General features: G+C 40.4%; 1 protein-coding gene across 17 annotated transcripts in view; it reads left to right on the forward strand.

The window, feature by feature from the left end:
• The first annotated feature begins 1,124 nt into the window (after positions 1-1,124).
• The window catches only part of CHL1 (cell adhesion molecule L1 like), a 209,788-nt gene continuing 188,287 nt past the window's right edge, over positions 1,125-22,625 (forward strand). For 6 of the 17 annotated variants that reach the window (XM_027585988.2, XM_027586000.2, XM_027585990.2 and 3 more), the window contains exon 1: positions 1,125-1,396. The gene's annotated coding sequence lies outside the window, so the exon portion shown is untranslated. The other 11 variants (XM_027585986.2, XM_027586003.2, XM_027586001.2 and 8 more) reach the window with 10 other exon arrangements.

Genomic DNA, 22,625 nt, shown 5'->3' on the forward strand with positions numbered 1-22,625 from the left:
GTACAATTTAAACTCAGGACAAATCCTGCCCTCACTTGCATTTGCAATTTGCAATGCAGTCAGTAAGAACTGGGCCCACACATGAACTGACAGAATCAGGGCTCCAAGGTTAGCAATTATTAAAGTTTAAAAGTCCATTAATTCATTTTCAAAATATTTTATTCAGTTGCTTCTGAAGCAGAATTCTGAATTGCCTCCCCCCTAGCTGCTACTATAGTGGTAACCAGCTCTGAGGGGAGCTCACAGCTCTAAATGTCCCCATTGTTCAATGTACAAGATGAGAACAAAACCAGACTGTAAAGTTAATCTTACTGCCTTAGTGGAGTAAAAATTAGAAGTCAACGATTCTCCTACCATCAAAGAGAACTTAAATTCAACAGAATTTTTTTAAGTGGTATTGTGTGAAAATTTTGGAAAATATGATCATGGAGTGAAAAAAATGAAAGAGGTGTATAAATAACTGCAAAAGCCTGTAACTTTCCCAGATTAATTTTGGAATCCTAAATATAAAATTTACATGTTTTGGTGTAATTGATAAGGCATCAGAAATGGCCTTTTGCAGTGGAAATAAGCACACAGGGCTTTCTTCTACCCTATAATAGTGAATTAATACAGAATAAATAGGAAAAACTTTACGGAACAATGTAGTAAAATTACAGACCGTGTTAAGACAAAAATTTTAAAATGGTTAACAGTGAAAGGTGCCCAAATCTATGTATGTAATAATTTGTTAGCTTATCGTAGTAGCATCTTTTGTAAATAGGAAACCTCATCACACCCATAAATAAGGAAGGAAAGCAAAACGAATATTTTTAATAGGTACATGGCACCACACCCTTCCAACATGCAGCAACGAAGGAAAACCAGACCGGCGACCCGTGTCTGGAATATGTACTGAGTGAAACCATCGGGAGGGGGAGGTTTGTTTTTTTTTTTTTTAATTCGTTTTTGCAGATAAAAGGGACAGCGAGCCTACCTCTTTTGACCATAGATGTTGAAAATGACGAGCGAAGTTTTGGCTTCGTCCCTTGCTTTTCACCATGAAATAAAAGTCTTAAGGCTGTAGCTCTCCCTGTCCTAAGGGAGTGTGCAAAGGGAGGGAAAATAAGCGGCGTGGGTGAGGGGTGGCGGAGCGGAACCGAGGAAGAGAAGAGAGGCGCTAGCCAGCCTCTGCCCGGAGGGCGTGGATCCGAGCGCAAGCCAGAACAGGTCCAGCGTTCTCGCGGCCACGGCTAGCGACGGGAGGGGCCCGGCGGGATCTCAGCCGGCGACCCGCGTGTGGATCAGCTGCAAGCGGCCGGCAAGAAACTCCCCTGGATCCGCTCAGAGCTGCTGGACAACGCACGTCCCTCTCCCGCAGCAAGCCAGCTGGGGGGAGAAGTTTCCCTGAGAGAAGGTACGGAACAGATCTAAAGCCAAAGACGGCTCAGGTGTGTCTAGGTGGGGGTTAATTTGCATCTGTTTTGCTAGCCCTACGGCTTCTCCCAGTTCGCCCGGTAGCCAACTCTTCGGGCGTGATGGAAGGCGGATTAAGGGTTTGCTGCTGGGAGGGGTCAACTCAGTGTGGATAGGAAATGGTGCGCAATCAGGGCTCTATCCTTGCCTAAAGCCCTAACCCGGGAAGAGACACCCCCTTTCCCAGCCCCGCCCCCTGGTGGCTGAGGCTGGATTCAAACACAGCTGCGTGTCAGTCGGACAGAGTGAAGCCGCTACACGAATCCTCCAGTTCCCACTTCCTCCGCGTGGTTACGGGTAGGTTAACCCTCTGTTTTTCCTTCAGCCTCCCCCATCCCCCACTGCCCCCGACCCTCTGGCGAGCACTCCAGACCCTCCTGGAGATTGCAGTCCTCTCTCCAGTAGGGGGTCGAAGGTCTACCTGGGTTTGGGGTCAGTCCTGGTCGCACTCCTCCCTGCCCCTGACCATCTCTTGGGTCGTGGGACAGTGTTCTCTCCTGCACCCCACCCCGCCCCTATCTTGCTCCCATTCTCAGGAGAGGATTCCAGGTACTGGTTGGGGTTCGGTGTACGCCGCCAGCTTGAAAAGGGAGATCTGTGGACAGCAGGGTTGGGGGGCGGCGTGAAAACGGGAAGGTTAAGGAGTTCCACCGTGGGGGCTAGAGGCCAGGCCGGGGGCGTGGTTGCCATGGCTCCTTGGTAGCCGAGCTGGTGGAGCTAGAGATGCCGGTCACGGATGGTCCCTTCTTCTTTGTGCCTCTCTCTCTTTTTTTGAGTAAGAGTGTGCGTGGGGAGGGAGAAAGTGATTAATTTGGAGAGCAGGGATTGGAGCCTGGAGGCTGGGAGGCTGGGGAACGCCGGCCCCTTGATTCTCACTCCTCTTGCACGCTGTGTGAGCGGCACTTTCTCAGTCAGGGGCAGGGCTGAGGAATTCCTGCGAAAACCCAAGGGCCGAAGAAGCCGCTGTCGCGCGGGCCCAGGTACCCACGCCCGGAGCCGCGCCTTGGGGCGAGCGCGGGGTGGGTGGTCCGGCTGTCAGCCGGGAAGGCGGGCTGGGGAGGGGGTAGAAGGCGAGCGGCGAAGGGCAGGTGTCTAGTGGCACAGCAGGGCGGCGCGGCGGGGAGGGAGCCCCGCGGCTTAGCTCTATGCGAGGGTCGCTGGGGTTCGGCCCCGCCCTTGAGAAGCTCGGAGGAGCCTCCAGGCCCCGCAAGTGGCCACCTGGGCACGCGCGTGCGCGACGGCGCGCTCTCTGGAACGCCCGTGGGGGCGAAGGGGGGCATGTGCGCGTGCGCGCGGAGGTGGGCAACTGGTGAGCCACCTGGGCTCGCGCCAGGCAGTCTCTTGAGGCGCCCAGACGGGTTCCAATTCCAGCTCCGGCATCTCTGTGATGTGTGATTTTGGACGAGCCATTTACTCCGTGCCTTGGTTTCCCCTTTTAAATAATAGAGATAATATCAATACCTTGCTTAAAGGTATTGATAGGTTTTTGCAGGACTGGAATGAGATAATCCAAGAAGACAGTTTAGCTTCGTGTTTAATGCTTAATAAACACCCTAAGTTAGTTATGGTTGCTGATGGCGTTACTGTTATTACTAATTAATCCTCAATTTAATTAGATATGGGGCATTCTCATTTCTCCGCATCTTTATATAAGGCAAAATACTGTGTTTTCTAATTTTGGAGAGTATCAGTGGATATTAAATATTACTGCCCCATACAACTCCTACACAGTTCTGGATTGCAGCAGATTGGAAGATATAAACTGACCAACTGCTGGTCACGTTGGCTTGTCAGTACATTGACGGAGAGAGAAGCTTAGAAAGCTATTTGGGGAAACTTAGTGATAAGGGGGGGGAAAGGAGTTTATTCTACAGCTTTGTGTGTAAGACTGTATTTCCTCTTTCACAGGCGGATGTTGCAGTTGGGTTTGTCTTAATTTCAGTCTCTTGTGATGAACCACCCTATGGCTTTCCATAATTTAACTTGGTTCTAGGGCGTAGTGTATAATCCAGCATTCCATTTTATGGCCTTAAGTGTTGCGATGGATTTACCTCTAGTAAAGGCAGAGCATAGTGTATAATCATTCCTCCCAAGCTCCTGAATATTGTCAGTAAATAAATGGAGACAAATAGTTATTTCTTGGCAAGTGTGAGTATTGGCTATGGCAGTTCATTAAAAATCTCTTTCTGGGTATGTTTTTACCCACATCACTGCAGAAGAGTAGGACTGTGATGATTATTACATGTTTTTTAGATTGTTCTCTGTTGCATCTATACTTACGGGTCCTTTAAAGAAAAGACTGCAGATGTTTATTGCTACCTCATGGTTTTATTATGTGCTCCAACTTACCTGGTGATGAGCAAAAACACATCCCATGGACCTAATTGTAAGAATGACAGGATTTGATATTGCCCATAATGTATTTATTACCTTTAAATTAATTAATCCCATTTACTGGATTGGTTTTAAATACAGTTTAAAAATATCATTTGCTTATTAAAATATAGTTGTGTCTGGGTGGATCCGAAGCAAGTAAAACTGGACATATGTTCCCATCACAAAGTTCCTTAAGACTTTTACAAGATAGACCTGACTTCGGAAAATATTTGCTGGATTAAATATAGTTTACTTTTGAAAATTCTGAAGATAGGTTGTTTGACCCAAAATTGCCTTGTTGAAATAATTAGCCTGGTTCATTTTTTTTAATGGAGAATTAAATAAGAGTAATGATCAAGACTGATTTATGATTCTGCTAGGTTTTGTTGTTGCTGTTTTTAATTTCATAAAGGAAAATTAAGTAATAGAGGGGGCTGGATGGCATCAGATTTGAAGGAATGAGTGTCAGGAAGCCCTGTGAATATCAATTCAGATAGTAGAGTATTGGACTTTTGCATGACAACACCCCCTTCTTCACAGTGAATATGTCATCTTTAAAAGGTACCTTGAGGAATTAGTGTGACAGCTTGCCTGAAATTCATGTGATCATTTACATATTGTTTCCCAGGAGCATTGGCATTAAATGTTTCATTTGTTGGAAATTATTTTGCCCTTTGATTTATGACAGCCAACAGTGCCATGGCGTCTAATACATTTTAGAAACAAAAATTTAGCTTTTCACTCTTTTGTATTTTCCCCTGAAAATCTAAGCAGTAGTGCACATGGAAAGCTTCAGTTAGGCCAAAGACAAAGGGTGACATAGAAAACCGTGACAGATCTGGAGGTATTGAGTCCTGAATTTGGGGAGCTAATTGACATGCAAAGGTATAAGCTAGAGGAGGAAGTTGTCTCTATGCTAAGGCTGTTTTCAGTGATGTGCTGTATTATCTGATTCAATCAGTGTTGCTTGTTATTTTTTCAAACCGAGACCGAGAATACTATATTTTCAATTCTGAACATTTTGATTACAGCTTCATTGTAACTAATTCACTCTGAAGAGAATGCAATTATTATGGTGATTTACATACAATATGCTAAGTTAACACAGCTAATGAGTGAAAGCATAATATTCTTTCTATTCATTCCTGGAAAAATATTGTGCTAAGCATTCTTTCAAAGAAAAGATTACATTATTCACCAGCATTTTATGTCTACCTACAAGTAGAATTGGTTTTGAGCCATTTTCTCTGCTATTGAAGTGAAATCTCTCACATTTTGGCGACCATGCCTCTCCCCCTCTTCGGGGTGCGAGGGAGAATGGAAACAATTCCCAATTTAATTAGATATGGTGCTTTCTTCTTTCTCCACATCTTTACTAGAGGAAAGATTCTGTATTTTCTAATTTTGGAGGCTGGTTAACACCTTAAACATTACTAATTACTACAGTTTATTTTATGTGTGTCGCAATAGTGTAGTTAATTATAGTTTTCTCATTAACACCATGTAGAGAATAATGAATTAACACATCCCTTTGATCGAAAGAACATCTAAGTTTATCTTCTGAGAATAAAAGTGTTATTGTGTTACCGAAAGTCACTATAATTTTCCCAAGAAACAAATTGGTTGGAATTCTCTAGCACTGGGATTGGAAGCTTGATGAATGAGTTGGATTGATCACAAACAAGAGGGAGTAGAGCTGTGGTTGCTTGGCAACGTAACATTATTCTACAATTTCTTCTGGTATATTTATCCAGTAAACTAGAAAATTCTGTTTTGTTAACAAATGTTTTTAGTCAGTGCACAAATAGACCATAACTAATTGAGATTTTATGTATTGTGGATTAAAAAATGATCCTGCTTACCTTCCTATTGTGTTTAGATAATAAAAATACAAAGAGAATGCATATTCTGTTTTCAATGTTTAAAATTTTCTGTGAAAAAATGTTATTTTCATTTCATAATAGCTTGTTCCTACCAAGAGATTATAATTTGTATATCTCTTTGGAAATCAAATTGTTAGGGATATGTATGTGTTTATGTGTATATTTATACATAATAAGAATCAGAGAGTTTGAACTGAGATGAATTCCTCAAAAATTGTGGTTTGCTGGTTGAACTGACAATATAGGTAAATTTAAGAAGGCATAAATATCCAATCCAAACTATGCTGGCAGGTGATGCAATAATATACGTATTGAATATGGCAACTGTATAAATGTACTCTGTTCTTTAAACAGGGTTTCTTTTCCTGGTGGTTTTAATTGTTCTCCCTTCTGACATTTGGGTGCATCCCATTTTCCCCATAGTTGCAAAGTAGGAGCTAAGCAAAACCATCAACAGCCCATCTTCTAATCCAGCTCTCCTTAACTCCAGGGACTACCGCGTACCACTTTCCCATTCGGTCTGTGAATTTTAGTGTGCATCAAAATTCCCTTCTCATATCTTAACATTCTTGAGCACACCTTCCATTTTATGCATCTCATAAACCTTATATTGTCTGGCACCGTGGGAAGCAAACTGGTGCACTAGCTATAGTAATCAGGCTGCCTGGGTTCCACTAACTCCTTGGTGTGTGACCTTGGCTAAGTCATTTTAATCTAACACTGGTTTCTTCTATGGAGTGGAGGTTAATACCCATGCCCAGCTTGTGTGCATTATTGTGAACATTATAGGGAACAACCTTTATAGACAGCTTAGTAGAACTTACTAAGCACTCAATTAATTCTGGCTTTTAATTATAATAATTATCCATCTATTCCACATTCAGTGTATGAATGGATAAAGATAGAGAGATAGATGTGCTTGTGTGTATGTGTGTGTGTGTGTATCCCTTTGCATGTGAATAAGTGTGAACCTTCATCATGGCACAATCAAATGGAAAATTGTTGATACCTTCGTCAGTTATGCACACATATAGTAGTAGCGATTGTTCAACGTATTTGAAAGATCCCAAGAGTACTGGTTCTCAGTTTGAACTGAAAGGAGAATCACCTGTAGAGCTTTTTAAAAATTACCAACCCAGATGAATTCCATCAGAATCCCTGGGGATGGTAACTAAGACTTGGGGATTTTTGAAAACTTCTGGTGAGTGTAATGTACCTGGAGGGTTGAGTACCACCGACTTAGATTGGGGTAGATTTTCATGAAGATCATGTTGGCCTGACGCACTGATTTGCAGTTACCTCGGTGTCATGAAACGTGGTTGGAAAAGAAAAAAAAAAAAGCTTTGGCAAACCTCTGAGGTTTTTCTTACAAATTCCTTTGGTTCCCTCTGCACATTTTATTCTCTGAAGAGCTCAAATGCACTTTTCATTTACTGTGTATTATTTCATTTCTCAGCCAAATGTCTCTGTGAAGATGGTAGGAAAGAAGTCATTATCCTGATTTTGCAGATGAACGGAGTGAGCCATACTGAAATTAAGTGATTTGATTAGATTCATACATTTAGAACAGACCCAGATACCAAGATTCCTGTGACTTTGAGTCTGAATGTTTCTCTCTTTTGCCTTGAGATTTCAAGTGAGATAGAGAATTATTTTTTTAGGACTAAAAAAGTTGTGTAAGAAAAAGTTGTATAGATGTGAATTTCTACCTTTCTTGTAATTATGCATTGCAACAAAAAGCAGAACTTTTTTTTTCTAAAAAGAGGCACCATAGTCTATTTAGGATCCAAACTAATGTACTTTGGACTGAACCTATCCTACATACGTGTTTTATTTGGCCCAAGGAGTGTTTTAAGAAGTATTTCAGCCAACATTTAAAATCCAGGGATTTCACATAAAAATTCATACTTCTGACTTCTCTTTAAAAACTTGATGTCCTCACTGTATTGAACCTGAGTGTCCGGAGAGTGCCACTGGCTGGAAGTGGGTAGCGTGTCCCCTTGACAATTTTAAAGGACCCAGAGTTTTGTGTCTTCTCTGAGTAAGACTTGGTCTCCTCTTGCTTTTACTTTTATTTTTTCTTATGTATAAGCATACTCAGGCAATTGAAGGGAGTTTCAAGAAGGGACCACATCTTTTTGGAAAGGCTTGAGGGAAACCAACAAGGGCTGCCAAAGAGCCATTATTGCCTCTCATCCAGTGGGACAGTGACAAAAGAAGTTACTAAGGAGGTGAGAGCAGTAGGCCTGGGAAAGGCTGCCAGCCAGGACCTGTAAAGAAACTGCCGCAGTCAAGTGGCAGATGCAGACCACCTGCTCCTTCCTTGGAGTGGCCAAACTGACCAGGAGTCAGATGGCAGGGGAGCCTGGTTGAAGTGGTCTGCGGAGATGGTTCCCTCTGCACAGAGTAGGATGGAAGAAGGTGGGGAACGGATTGGAATCTGGTAGGTTAGGAGAATATCCAGCACACCTTGAGCCTTAAAATTTATGGAACGCAGGTAGGTAATGGGGAAGGAGAAAGTCTGAATTGCCAAAAGTAGAACAAAATGGAAAATCATTAAATTTGTGTTCAGAGCCATCTTCCTCTACTTTCCTTTGTCATTCTCTGCCCTTCGTTCATTGTCCTAGATGGGCGTGCTCCCATTCAGAGGTGGGTTTCTGCTGCAGTCTCCAAACTTCCAGACAGTCCTGTCCATTCTCCTATATAATCTCCTCTTTCCAAGATGAGAGCTGAGACAGCAGAGAGACTGATGCAAAAGGCATATTATAGCTTCTATGGTAACAGGTTTGCATTTTTAGCAGAGGTTCTTCCCTAACAGATGCTTTTGCTGCAAGTGGTAAATCTGATGCTAAGGATTGCAGGTGTTAATGCCTGTGAAGTGGAGATACCCTCAAATAACAGTCTGACAGTTTAAAGTCACTGTAACCTGGACATTTGAATCTCCGGAGGGGTATCCCTCTTCTTTGGCATAGTGGTATCAGGGTGAAGAGGATAAGGCAATAATCAGGGATGCATTGGTAGCATACTGATATGAGGCATTTGTGTTCCCTGGGGCTAAGGGATGTAATTCACAGTGTAAAGGAAGGCAAGTAGGTAAGAAAAATGTGGTGATTTTTGATCATTTGATGCAGTTGGAGTTGATTGTGAATTCAGTTCGTTACTGCATCAAAGACCTTTGCTAAAGAATATAAAGTGACAGAATATTAGCTTATTATGGGATGTTTTGTGTACTGATGTGTTCAAAGGAAACAACACATCTCACGCAAAATTTCAAGGGGAAGACCTTTTCTGACACACTCAATACTACATTTCCATCCATTCAGAAGATTACTTTTGAAGATTTCTATTGGAAAATTATAATGTCTTGCAATATTTAGATGCTTTCAGCATTTTAGAGATTTTTTTTTCCATATCATCTTGCTTGACTTTTACAGTGACATGATGAACCAAAAGGGACAAGTTGTTAGCCCATTTTATAGATGAAAAAACAGGCAGGGTCTAATAACTGGTTAGGCAGTGTTTGTGAAATCAGAATTAAGGCTCAGATATCCTGATTTGTGGTCCAGTTCATAGCCCACACTACTGCTTTTAGATGTTCTTATTTACTTATTTATTTTTGAGATTTATTTATTTATTTGAGAGAGAGAGAAAGCAGATGGGGGGAGGAGTAGAGAGAGAGGGAGAGAGAGTCCCAGACTGACTCCTGTGCTAAGCACAGAGCCCAGAGTGGGGCTCGATCTTATGACCCTGAGATTGTAACCTGAGCCAAAACCAAGAGTCAGTTGCCTAACTGACTGCACCACCCAGGAGCCCCTAGATTTTATTTGAAACAAAAGAGAAATGTGTTATAGCTAATGAATTAAAAAAAAATCAGAGTTAAGGTATAAACTGAAGGATGTAATGAGTCTAGGGGAAATATTGAAAACATTACCAGTTATATTTCCAAGGCTGAATGTAGCCCTCCCCAAAGATAAGGAAATCTGATTTTCCATAGCTTCTTTAATTCTATGATATATTGACTGATTGATTGACTGTAGGTCCTATGAGATACTGACAAGTCATTTAAAAAGCTTTTATTGAATAATTGTTTTATACTAGAGACAGGACTAAGGCTGTGCCAGGCTGATGCTTAAATAGCTACCACTTACTGCATGTTTATGATATATTTTGCATTCTCTGCATCAGTGATTTGTGTAAAGTACTATTATTATAATACCCATTTTAAGCTGGATGACATAGACCTAGTGGGCTTTTTGTCCAAGGTCATCCTGTATGGCTTAGAAGTGGCAGAGCCAGGACTCACCGGGACTCAAACTCAGAAGTATCTGAGTCCCAGCCCCAAGCCCCTAACTGCCACCCTGTGTTCCCTTTGAGTCTCTCATACACCTTCCATACCCTGTGTCAGTTCAGGGTGCTATAACAAAGTACCATAGCAGAGTGGCTTATAAACAACAGAAATTTATTTCCTATAGTTCTGGAGACTGGAAGTCTGAGATCAGGGTGCCAGCATGGTCTTCTTGCGAGGACCTTCTTCCGGGCTGACTTCTCTTTGTATCTGCCCAACAAGAATGGCAGGAGCACAAGAGAGCTCTCTGGGGTCTCTTTTATCAGGGAACTAATCCCACTCATGAGGGCTTCACCTCATGAACTAATTACCTACCAAAGGCCATAGCTCCAAATATCATCACATTGGAATTTGGGTCTCAACGTATGAATTTGGGGGGAAGCTCAAACATTTAGTCCTTTGCATGTCCTTTCTCTTCTCTCTTGGACTCCATCCCCCAGGTGTGCAGTGTCCATCGGTGCCCCCCTGATGAGCAGGATTCTCTCACTATAGTCTTCATCAAGAGCTAGCACCCATCTCTGTTGTTTATCCAAATTTACCTGTTCTGTGTTTCACTATCTCAGTTAAACATGTGGAAAAATAGATACAAAGGATTCCTCCTAAGGTATTACACGAAAATGCATACTTATCCCAGGTATGGCAGCATTTAAAAAGACTATTTAAAAGCTTTAATGCAAATAATTAATTGTGAGGGACTTCCGTGTGGGAGATACATTGGGAGAGGAGGACATTTGTGTTCTCTCCAAAATTTTGTCATGAAAGCATTTGATGCCTGATTCTTTCTATAACAGTCCCTGGGCACCAGTATATGTAAAATTCAACCTTTACCCTCCCCAAAGCATTTGCTTGCCCTCATTACCATTTCTTATTTCTTGGCAGAAATGTTTCTGATGCTCTGTCATATCAATATGCATGGATTTCCCTCACGTCTGGGGGTTATATATAACCAATTGCATTACACGGTTGGCATTTCCACAAAGGTGTGAGTATCTGCCACTCCAGATTAAGATAGAAATAGTTGGCAATGGCAGATGTCATATACCGGCCTGACTTCTTGAAAATGACACCTATCATCATGATGGCACTATCTTTATTAACAGCTGTCAATTAAGATAAGGCTTTGAAGGAAAAAAAAAAATCAATGCTATTCTAGGCATGGTCAATATATTTGGGATTTTGAGAGGTAGTTGATGTTTTGGTTTGGGGTGTTTAGAAGCAAATGCTATTATTATCTTTTTATGTGCAAAATATAAGTAGCATTCTCAGATGCTGAGGAATTCCAACTCCTTTTTCTATAATAGAGGCAAAAATGTTTGCTTTCTGCTTTGGCTAGACAGTCAATCCCATTTCTTTGGACTTGATGGAATGGATTTGCTATAGGACTTTTGTCTGACCCACGTCTGCTTCTCTAGAGCACAGTACTTGGCTTCTCAAGAAATACATTTGTTTTTGTGTTATAAATATAAGACTTTCTAAACTTGTTCTGTAAAATGCATCTGATGACATAATGGAGAATTCATTTATTAGATTAAAATATTTAAGGCATTGTACAATGGCAAGAAATTGAAAACATTGCCCACAGTGGTAAGCAAACAAACAAAAATAATAACAATTTTAATATCTATAGAGTACATCAGAATGAATAATAGACTCTTTGGATTATTTATTACTGTTCACTAATTTGAGATGTATACTATTTTCCATAAAGGAGATCTGAGTGAATGAATAAAAATAGAAAGCCCAAATAAAGATGTTTAAGTTTGACCTTGATTCCATTTTGCTTTGTAATCTCTAGCAATTAATTCTCAGTGGGGCTAGATTTCAAAGGGTCTCAACAGACCATTTTTTTCCATGTATAGAAGCTTCTGCATGAAATTGATTTGGGCTGAAATTTTTAATGCAGTTGACTTGCTTGAAATAATACTAAAGGACCACCATTGAGCAATTTGGATACAACTCATGTGTGCTTTTGTGAATCAGGTTCAAATAAACTGAATTTGACCTTAACCACTAACCCCTCAAAAAGGGGCTGGCAGTCATCACAGTGAATGCCATCCAATTATGTATAAAAATTGATATAAGTCCTCTCTTCCTGTGGAGATGGCAGCCATCACCTACTTGGCATCATGGCTACCCTCAGACCTCTGAGGAAGCCCAAGATCATTAAAAAAGGACCAAGAGGGGCACCTGGGTGGCTCAGGTCCTTGGATCCAGCCCCGAGTCAGGCTCCCTGCCTAGTGGGGAGTATGCTTCTCTCTTTCTCTCTCCCTCTCCCCCCCCCCCCGCTCTCTCTCTCTCTCTCTCTCTTTTTCTCTCTCCCTCTCAATTAAATAAATAAAATCTTTAAAAAAATAAAAATAAGAAATAAAAAAGGACCAAGAAATTCATCCAGCACCCATCAGACCGATATGTCAAAATTAAGCGCAACTGGTGGAAGCCCAAAGACACTGACAGTAGGGTGTGCAGAAGATTCAAGGGCCAGATCTTGATGCCCAGCATTGGTTACGGGAGCAACAAGAAAACAAAGCACATGCTGCCCCGTGGCTTTTGGAAGTTCCTAGTCCACAATGCCAAGGAGCTTGGAGGGCTGCTGAGGTGCAACAAATCCTACCGTGCAGAGATTGCTCACAATGTCTCCTCCAAGAACCACAGAGCCATTGTGGAAAGAGCAGCCCAGCTGGCCATTGGAGTCACCAATCCCAATGCCAGGCTGTGCAGCAAAGAAAATGAATAGTTGGATAGTTTATGTGCACATTGTAGTTGTGTTAATAAAATCAGAAAACTAAAAAAAAAAAAAGAGTAGGAGTTGTTGAATTGGAAATTGACCTCTATACCCCAAACCTGCTTTTGAAAACTTGGTTACTACCTCTGTTTTCCTGTTTCACCAGCTAGAAACTGAGGATAGAAACAGTTACCACTGCCTCCCAGTGGCAGCTGGAGAATTAATGAGCTAATATTTGTAAAGTGCTTTGAAGATAAAAGTGCCAGCTATTATTATTACTAATAAACCATTTTTCTCCAGTGTAATGTTGGACAGCGGCCATTAAAAACTCATTACTGTATTTAACAGTCAAACAATCTGCTACAGCCTTGTATTTACTGCCTCAATTAAGTATGCATTCCACTTCCTTTGCCCCTCGAAATTCAGAGCTGATGAGGAGGGACAAAAAGGTGTGTGTCATCATTTCCCAAGTTCATTTAAATAATGGGGTTAACAGACTGGATGCTTAGAGTGGAGAGTAGTTGGATTGTTTCTACTGAAAACTAGACTGTGTCCTTAATGGGAGGCTAATTGGGCTACACATTTGCTTCTGTGCTCTATGAAGGGAGTGGAATGCCAGTTCTAGGTTTTTATTCAACTGGATTCGCTTCACATCTACTGCTGTTGAAGATTGTATTCCAGTGTCTTGATGGTTCAGACTGGTTCCATGAATGTCACAGTTTATGTGGGCGGTTGTATGGTGTGTGTGTGTGTGTGCATAGTGGAGCAGGAGTGGGTGTGCTCTCTTTAGAACTCATGCCAAACATGAAGTAGAAAACTGAAGTAATTATTTCAGCTGCTTCCAGTCCACAAATATTAAAAAATAAAACTGGAGGTCTTGAATTATACAGAGTGGTTCATTAATCTGTAATTGATGTGTTGTATTAAATCCCTTCAATATGAATTTATTTTGATCTACGTGGATGTTCTTAAATACTGCATGATACAGGTAGTGTATTTCTCACCTATTGCCAAAACAATGCTCATTTTCCCATATGCTGTTTTACTACTGCAAATAAGAGTAAAAGATATAAAATAAATCAATGACTGTAATCACAACAAGTAAATCTGAAGTCTATTCACTAGCTACCTCCAGTCTCTAAGTCCTAAACCAGTATCTAAAGGTTGAACAAAAGAGGCCTCATAGCAGCATAAATTCACTTGAATTCACTGCTAGCATTTTGGTATGGGAAGAACTTCCTCATTCAGTGAATACTCACTCTTAATTTAGAACCATTCTAATAAGCATAACTCTGTTTTATTTTAGTGGATGACAGAGTATAAACTGCAAGTTAGAACAGATGATGGAAATTTTGCAGATTCGTTCACAGACAAAAGAAATTATAGTTAGCATCTCTTCAGCAAGGGAGGAGAATGGAAAGGCTAGAAAGAGGCAACTCAGAAATCATGATGGCCTTATGAGTGGTCCCTGAGTCATTAAGAAATTATGAAATAGTTTAAAAAAATGACCTATCACCTATATGAGTATAGATCATTAATCTGAAAATCAAGTGAAATCATCTTTCCTAGTGATCTACCTGTTTAAGAATGTTACATGCAAATACAAAACAGCAATATTAAAATTCCCCAAACCTTTTACAAGATGTCCTTCTAATAGCAGTGCACTAATAACCATCCAAGGTACTATTGTTTGCAGATGAGATTTTGCCCTGCAAGTGTATCACAGTATATTTTTTTATTACTATCACTTACGGAGGCCATGCTTTGTAAATACTATCACCATTCCATTGACTTCTGAAATGGAGCTCATGCTATTTTCATCATTTATTTTGTTGAATTGTGCATGGGGAATTCACCATATGGCTTTAAACTGTTTAAGACCTCAGAAGGAATGTGTTTTGCATATCAGATTCTTCGGGGAAATACACAAGTTGCTTATCATTTGGAAGAAAAGTACCTGGAGACTTATGTGTAGCTAAGAGGGGAAATGATCAAAAATTAGTTTGAATTGTGACTATGTAGCAATTTATGTAAAATGTGAAGGGGTACTGTTTGGTTACCTATTGCTACATTACTAACCCATAACTGAAACAACAACCATTTTTTGAAATCTCATGCTTTTGTATGTCAGGGACTCAGGCAGGGCTAAGATGGATGATTTCAGCCCCATCTGGTGACAGCTGGGATGACATGGTAGGTTCAGATGGTGGCCGGGTTGGGCTAGTGGCCCCAGAATAGCTTCACTTGCATGTCTGGTGCTGTACACGTGAAAGGGGAGGCTGAACTCAGCTGGGCCCCTCTTTGGCCTCTGTTTATTTTCATGTAGCACATGGTCTCTCCACTGTAGGTCAATGGAGACCTCTCAAGTAGGTCATTGGACTTCTTACATGATGGCTCAGTGGTCCAAGAGTCCAATTTAGAAGATCATCAGTTCTGGTAAAGACTGGGCCTGGAACAGGTTCAACATCCCTTCCACTGTGGTCCAAACCATAAAACACCAGTCCAGATGCAAAGGGAGCACTCACCCAGCTACCCTGCTGTGCTGGAGGGTGCTACCAGACAGGGCAGGAAGAACTTGAAAGACATGCTAATCAAGAGAATTATTATATCCGCTGTGATACCATTTACTCACTCCATGACTAATTACAAAGTGGAAGAAAACTTGGAAGAGGTAGAAGAACCCAGTGCCCCAAAGGGATACTCCTTTCCCTTCCTTCTTCCTAGATCTCTTATGCCCAGGAGCACAAACGACTTAGAGAAGGGAGTGTGACAGGAGAGTGAACTTTGGCTAGCTGGAGGCACCCATGTCTCGAGAGGGAGGCTAGAAGTGAGAGGATGGGCAGCTGAGGACCCTTCAGGCTGAGATGCCTTAGCAGGATGGGCTTTGCTGATACTCTGTACCTCCCATCCATTTGCATTTATCCTTACTCTTCCATTTAGCTCAGAAGTGGCTTGGCCTTGGCAGGACTAGGGCTCCCCCAGCGAAACTCAAATGCCCGGAAACATGGAGTTGACCACTCAGATCGCACAGGCACTGGGCTTGAGGAGGGACGGAGAAGAGCCTCTCCATGTCCTTCTGTTTATCTTTTACAGCCACAAACGAAAAAGGAGGCAGGCTTCTTGCACCAAAATGATTATTGTGCATTTGGCTTCCATCTTTCTTTACCTGTAACTTTCAGAAACAGGATTGTAATGGAAAGGGGACTCACGGGTGGTGAGTACCAACATTCTCCTATCTTCCTGCAGTGCTGTGCGAGCGCGGAGCAAGAAGCAAGTCAAGAATGTACAGCAAGGGAGCTGTCTTGGGCTGTTTCTTTTCTCTTCAAATGCTCCCTGATAATGGATGAACAACCACCGCCATGTCTAATATAGGTTTGGTTTGTGTTCTCATCGCCTCTACTTCTCTATTTCCTCACACCTTCCCATCATCTTCTTCCTTCTCTGGCCTGCCGATTTTTCTCTCAGTGCTTGGGAGCCACACATACTATCATTCTCATACCTCTGGTACTTCATCCCACTCTTCTGATAAACACAGATGTTTTTCTCCTGCAGTCTTTCCAAAAGCACGTTTGGAGTATTGCACTATATTTTTCATATCTCAGAAACTAATTCAGCAGGTTAAATGCAATATGTGTAACCCTAAAATGCTCTGCCATGGTAAATTTAATTCTATACTGGCAATGCTGAAAATTGCCTTTAAGTAAGAGACACAAGCATATATCATTTAATGGGATTCTTATAAAAATATGTTAAATAAATAATAAATAAAAAAATAAAAATGTTAAATGAATACATAAATAAAAACTAGGTGTTTAAGCAAGGTAGGTATTAATCCTATTCAGAGAGGTTAAGGGAACTCCTGGCACCATTTCTGTAAGAGGGGAACTGGAAATCAGGTGGTCTGATTTTGTCTTAAGTCATTTTCATGACAAACCACTTAGCTGTTGATAAAATGTTCCCTTGTTCAGAAAACTTAGTGTTTTCTGGACAGGTTCATTTTTAGATGATACAACCTATAAAGCCGTATTAAAAACTCTTGGCACTGTTGAAACACAGGCAATCCTCGGATTTTTTCCTGTGGTTTCTTTTGTTATAGCAAAATATATTTTTACTACAGCAGAGAGCACCTCCTGGCCGGTCTTGCTTTAGCACTTGTCCATCTTCTGTGCTCTGCATCCTTTCTCTACTCGTACATGACCACAAAGCCTGCTTCAACTTTCTCTTTGACACACTGAGATTCATTTCTCATGAGCCATTCTGGATAATTCCATGTTCAGTCTTTTAATCACTAGACCACTGTAACCTTCCCCTCACTGGATTTTTGCCCTTTGTCATCGTTATTCTCCACGAAGGTCTAAATGTCCCTGAGAAAATCCCCTTTCTCACTTGTCACTTTGACCATGATGTCACTTACTTCCCGAAAATTTCTCCTGGCTTCCCACTGCTTTGCAGGCCAAGTAACTGTCACACTTGGTTTCCACATTCAGCTGGACTCAGTCTTCATTATTTCCTTCTACTTTCCTGTATCCTTAGAGACCCTCTCCTTTTAGTCAAAAGCTCGCCGTTCCAGCCTTTTTAGAGCTCCTGTCTTCTCAGACACATTTCCTGTTGTTCTTTCTTTTTTTTAATTATTTAAAAAAGATTTTATTTATTTATTTGACAGAGAGAGACACAGCAAGAGAGGGAACACAAGCAGGGGGAGTGGGAGAGGGAGGAGCAGGCTTCCTGTGGAGCAGGGAGCCCGATGTGGGACTCGATCCCAGGACCCTGGGACCATGACTGGAGCCGAAGGCAGATACTTAACAACTGAGCCACACAGGCACCCGTCCTGCTGTTCTTTCTTCTTAAAATAACTGGTCACTCGATCATCTATTCTCTAAGAGTCCCCCAAATACACTGTCTTCATTATTTTTGTCATAAGGTACTTAACATTTTTAACAGCACATTAAAAGAAAAAAGTGTTGCTTTAAAACTGAGGTTTTATTTCATTACTGTAAATGAAACACCAGCGTAGTGGGAAACAATGAAAGGTAACTACAAATGTTAACACAATGAAAACAGTCCAAGGTCATTAATGATAGCTGGTTACAAATTACCCACCTACCTGCCAAAGGCTTTGGGTTGAAGTTCTGCTCCCTCTCTCCCACTATAAAATAGCAAGATTAGTAAAGTTAAAGTGTTCCTAGTGATATATTAGGACCTACCTGAGACTTTGCTTTTTTTTTTTTTTTTTTACAGTCAGAAAGATTGCAAGACAATTCAAAGGGGATATTCACTTAGGTCATGCCCAAAAGTGCTTCCTAAGATGATCACACTACTGAGAATAGTGCTCTACAATATGCAGCCCAGCTCAAGGAGGGTGAAGACATCCCTTAGAAAAATTCATCACACTTCTCTGCCTTTATCCTATTATGTTCCTGCATTTAATCATTAAATGAAAATTTGTGAAGTTCTTGCTATGTGAAAATCACTATGCTGGATGGATAAACTCCAAGGTGAATTAGACACAGTACCTGGCCTGAAGATGCTTACAGTTACCACCAAATATACACCTATAAAATAGTATTAATATGAACATATATGCATTTTCTGGGGTCTGACACTCCTGAAATGTTGTAAAACTCCAGTCTAATTAAGGATGTATACTCAAATAAGAACAATGTAAAGTAGAGGACCAAAACTGCCATAGGAGAATGTATAGACAGAATATGATCAGAATAGGAAAGATTATTTCCAGTTTGTGCACTATTAAAAGTGTCAGGGGGCACCTGGGTTGCTCAATCAGTTAAGCATCTGCCTGCATCGGGCTCCCTGTTCAATGGGGAGTCTGCTTCTCCCTCTCCCTCTGCCCTCCCCACCGCTCTGTGCACTCTCTCTCTCAAATAAATAAAATCTTTAAACAAATAAGATGAACGTGTCAGAAAAGAGGTAGAATTTGAAAGACAAAGAAGAAATTCCACTGCAATTACCATTTCTCTGAAGCAAAATAAACATGCAAGCCCTACTTAATGAGCAATTAATTTTTAGCAGTATTTATCACACCAGAGTCTAGTGCTGTTAGAGAAAACCTTCTTGTGATAAAATGTGATTTGATTACCTTTCTCAAGTTCTAAAAGGCTTTTCCATGTATTATAAAACAGGAGCCCTCCCCAGTTTGGCATAGACTTAGAGAAAGCCAAACCTGGGTGGAAAATGGAGAGCCAACCTAAAGCCTGTTTGATTGACAAGTCAGGGGTGTGGACATCCAGAGCCATCATAAGGATGTTTGAGTTCTGTGACCTTGGAGGGTGCTTTCCAATTCTGAGATGACCAGGAAATCAGATGTTCCCAATAGAAAAACAGTGCCCTCTGTGTTTTCTAGGTGGGTTTTTTTCTCCTTTATGTCTCAGAGCACTGTTGACTCTGTGTTCTCTAGTCCCTTCTAGGACCTGGTTCTCAGTCACAGAAGCTCAGATAATGCAGATAAGGCTATTGTGTATTTAGTTTTCTATACTTAATATGCTTGTGAAATGGGAAGAAGGAAAAAAAACAAAGGAAAGTAATAATAAGGTCATCAAATACTAAGAGCTGACAGTGAAACACTAGGATTTTCTTTATTGTTGTTTATATTTGTGTAATTTTTATATATTTTTCAAGTGAAAATATTTTGTGCCTTTTTTTCTTAGAAACACTGAGGTCACATGCTACATTATCAATGTCACTTTTTTTAAATTTTATCTTTTTTATTTAAAAAAATAAAGTTTTATTTATTTAGATAATATCTATACCCAATGTGGAGCTTGAATTCATACCCCAAGATCAGTAGTTGCATGCTCTTCAATTGAGTCATCTAGGTGCTCCTTTTTTTTTTTTTAAATATCACTTTCTTATTGGCCATACTAACACTTACATAATTGACTTGAGTCTTCTGTACATTGCATTTTAATTACATCAGTAATTTCACTTTTTTTTTTAAGATTTTATTTATTTATTGGAGAGGGAGCACAAGCAGGAGGAGTGGCAGGCAGAGCGAGAAGCAGATTCCCCGCTGAGCAAGGAGCCCAATGCAGGACTTGCTCCCAGGACCCTGGGATCATGACCTGAGCTGAAGGCAGATGCTTAACCAACTGAGCCATCCAGGCGTCTCCAGTAATTTCACTTTTTTAAAAAAGAGTAGGGAAATGAATATCCACAATATTGATTAGTGATGGATATTCTTGCTTTTGCTAGCACCTTGAATAATGCATCCCTCTTTTTGATTATTGTGGATATTTCATTAATACCTAGAAATACAGAAAATATAACCTTTTAAAGTTCAAAGGGAAGAAGAACTTGTGTGTTAGTAAAGTTGATAAAACAATAGTGCATTGATGTGAAATATTCTAGCTTTATCTTCTGAAGTTATTCTTTGCAAATATTAATCATGTGCACCTAATAAGTAACAGTGACAAGGCATAACTTAGAGACTATGAAATTGAGAATTTGAACATACAGCATGTGCAGGCATACACATACATAGACATAACTGCTCTTTGGTAAATCTACATAACCTCACTTATGCTGAATTCACTCTCAGGATCTGCTTTCTCATCAAGTATTTATCAGCAAAATGAAAACCTCTTAAAATTGTCATGGATTTGCTTATACTACTATATGTTAAGTGTAAAAAGTAACATTTATTTCTTGGCCTCATACTAGGTGACTAATTATAAAACTGTTCTGTGAATTGAAGCACATCTCTCAAAAGCTTTACAATTTGATTTTTGACAAATGAATGATGCAACAGTGAAATTTACTTGAGGTGACCATTTCATGAATTCAGAATTTTTTTTGACTTTCAACATTTCTACTCATTATTTATTGACTCAGTTTCATCAAATTTGTCAACTGCCGGCCTAAAGCTTTGGAAATTGGTATGATGAAAATTCTGAGTGGGAATAAATGTCTTTAGAGATATTTTAAACCCAAGAATGTGGGATCTGAGACCTACCTGTCCAGATATGGCAGAAAATGTAAACAAAAAATGACATTTAAAAAAATACTACCCTATTTTAGAGGAACAGTACTAATCAGATAATATTTAAAAACTCAGGGGCACCTGGCTGGCTCAGTCAGTGGAGCGTGTGACTCTTGATCTTGGGGTTGTGAGTTCAAGACTATGTTGGGTGTAGAGATTACTTAAAAATAAAAATGTTTTAAATAAGTAAATAAAAACTCATGACTGGTGGTACAATTTTGAATTGAGGTATTATGGGGAAAATATCATTACTGGAGTTTGAAGTTTTGGCTTTTTGATGTTGTTTGGCAGAATAATTCTTTATACTACAGTTTTTTTTTTTTTGATTTCCTGTGAATTCAGAGCTGACTTTCTTATATGACAGTTGAAAAGAATCTTCTTACTTCTTGTGTATTCTTTTTAATGTGGCCAGGAGAAAGATTAAAGTGAATACTCTCTTTCATAAAGTGATTGAGAGTTGATTCTGAAATAATGTACCAGACAATGCTTTTAGGGTGAAAGAATAGCCTCAGAAACATAAGATAGTCAACATATACCAGACCCGTCTGTTAAAAAACATAAAATAGTTTGTGTTTATTGATGCCTTGTGTAAGATGTGGATTTACCAGAAGCATTTGAATTTCATATTTCCCTATGACTGCTAACTGACCAATGGTATTGGTAATATATTTAGAAAGTTTATTTCCTCCTTAAGCATAAGATGCCATCGGACATTCAAGGAACATTGCTGGAGGCGACTTTGACATTGACAAAGTGGAACATACATTTGGGAAAGGGCTGCTAAATATGGCCATTCATACCCAGAGAACTAGCATTTTCCCATTTGCTAGGATTTTCCTAATTTGGCAGTGGTTCCTGGATGCCACACCTAGACTTTCTTTCTTTAGCAATGTTGATTTATGGAAATGCTTTGATAGAGGCTCAAAAGCTAACACCAAATTCAGCTGTGCAGAAAGACTCCAAATTATATTCTTCTTTTTTGTCAATATTTTCACTAGGGCAATGTGAGATATTAAATCACCTGGAATTAGTTTATGTGCCATTTCGGCAACCTTTTGTGTTCAATCAGCTACAAGCTGTTTGTGCTGATTAGCAGTTTAAAAGTCTGCAGAGGAAGGAAGTTTTCAGTAGCTTTTTTCTTTTTCTTTTTTTATCTCTTCAGTCCCGTGTTCACTGGGGTAGGAGTTACCCTCTGTGTAACTCCCAAATAATTTGGTTGAACAGATCCATGCTGGAAAAGAACAGTATCAGAAAAAATTTATCTATGTGTCTATAGTTATGCTCCCAGATACAAAAGAGGAGAAGAATCGGTGACTCCAAGTGAAGTAAGTGTGTGTGTGTGTGTGTGTGTGTGTGTGTGTGTGAGACTCTGATTCCAAGGAGTCATTCATTCATTCATCAAATATTTATTGAGCTGTTTACAAATTCCAGGCACCGTGCTAAGCATTAAGATGAAGACGAATTCCCTGCCTTCCAGAGTTTACCATTATTGAGAATGTCAGCCAATAAATAAGTAAACAAATAAAATCATTACAGGAAAGAAAAAAAGGATGATGATAGAGAAAAATGAAAGGAGGAACTTATTTTAGAAAGGGTTTTCTGCGAAGATGACTTTCCAGCCAAGCCAGAAAGGGAGGAAGGCTCACAGAAAGAGCCAGAAGGGCAGGGTTCCAGGCAGAGGGGCAGCAAGCGGAAAGGCACCATGGAGGACAAGAATTTGGCATGGTCTGGAGCTGACAGAAGGCTAGAACCTGGAGCGTAGGGAGCTTGGGCGTGAATGGCACAGGAAAGGTTAGGGCAGATCTTGTGAGCCCTTACAGGTCATAGATGAGAATGTGAATTTAAAGC

The sequence above is a fragment of the Zalophus californianus genome, chromosome 1 (genome assembly GCF_009762305.2).
Source record: "Zalophus californianus isolate mZalCal1 chromosome 1, mZalCal1.pri.v2, whole genome shotgun sequence".
In the NCBI taxonomy this organism is placed as follows: domain Eukaryota; kingdom Metazoa; phylum Chordata; class Mammalia; order Carnivora; family Otariidae; genus Zalophus; species Zalophus californianus.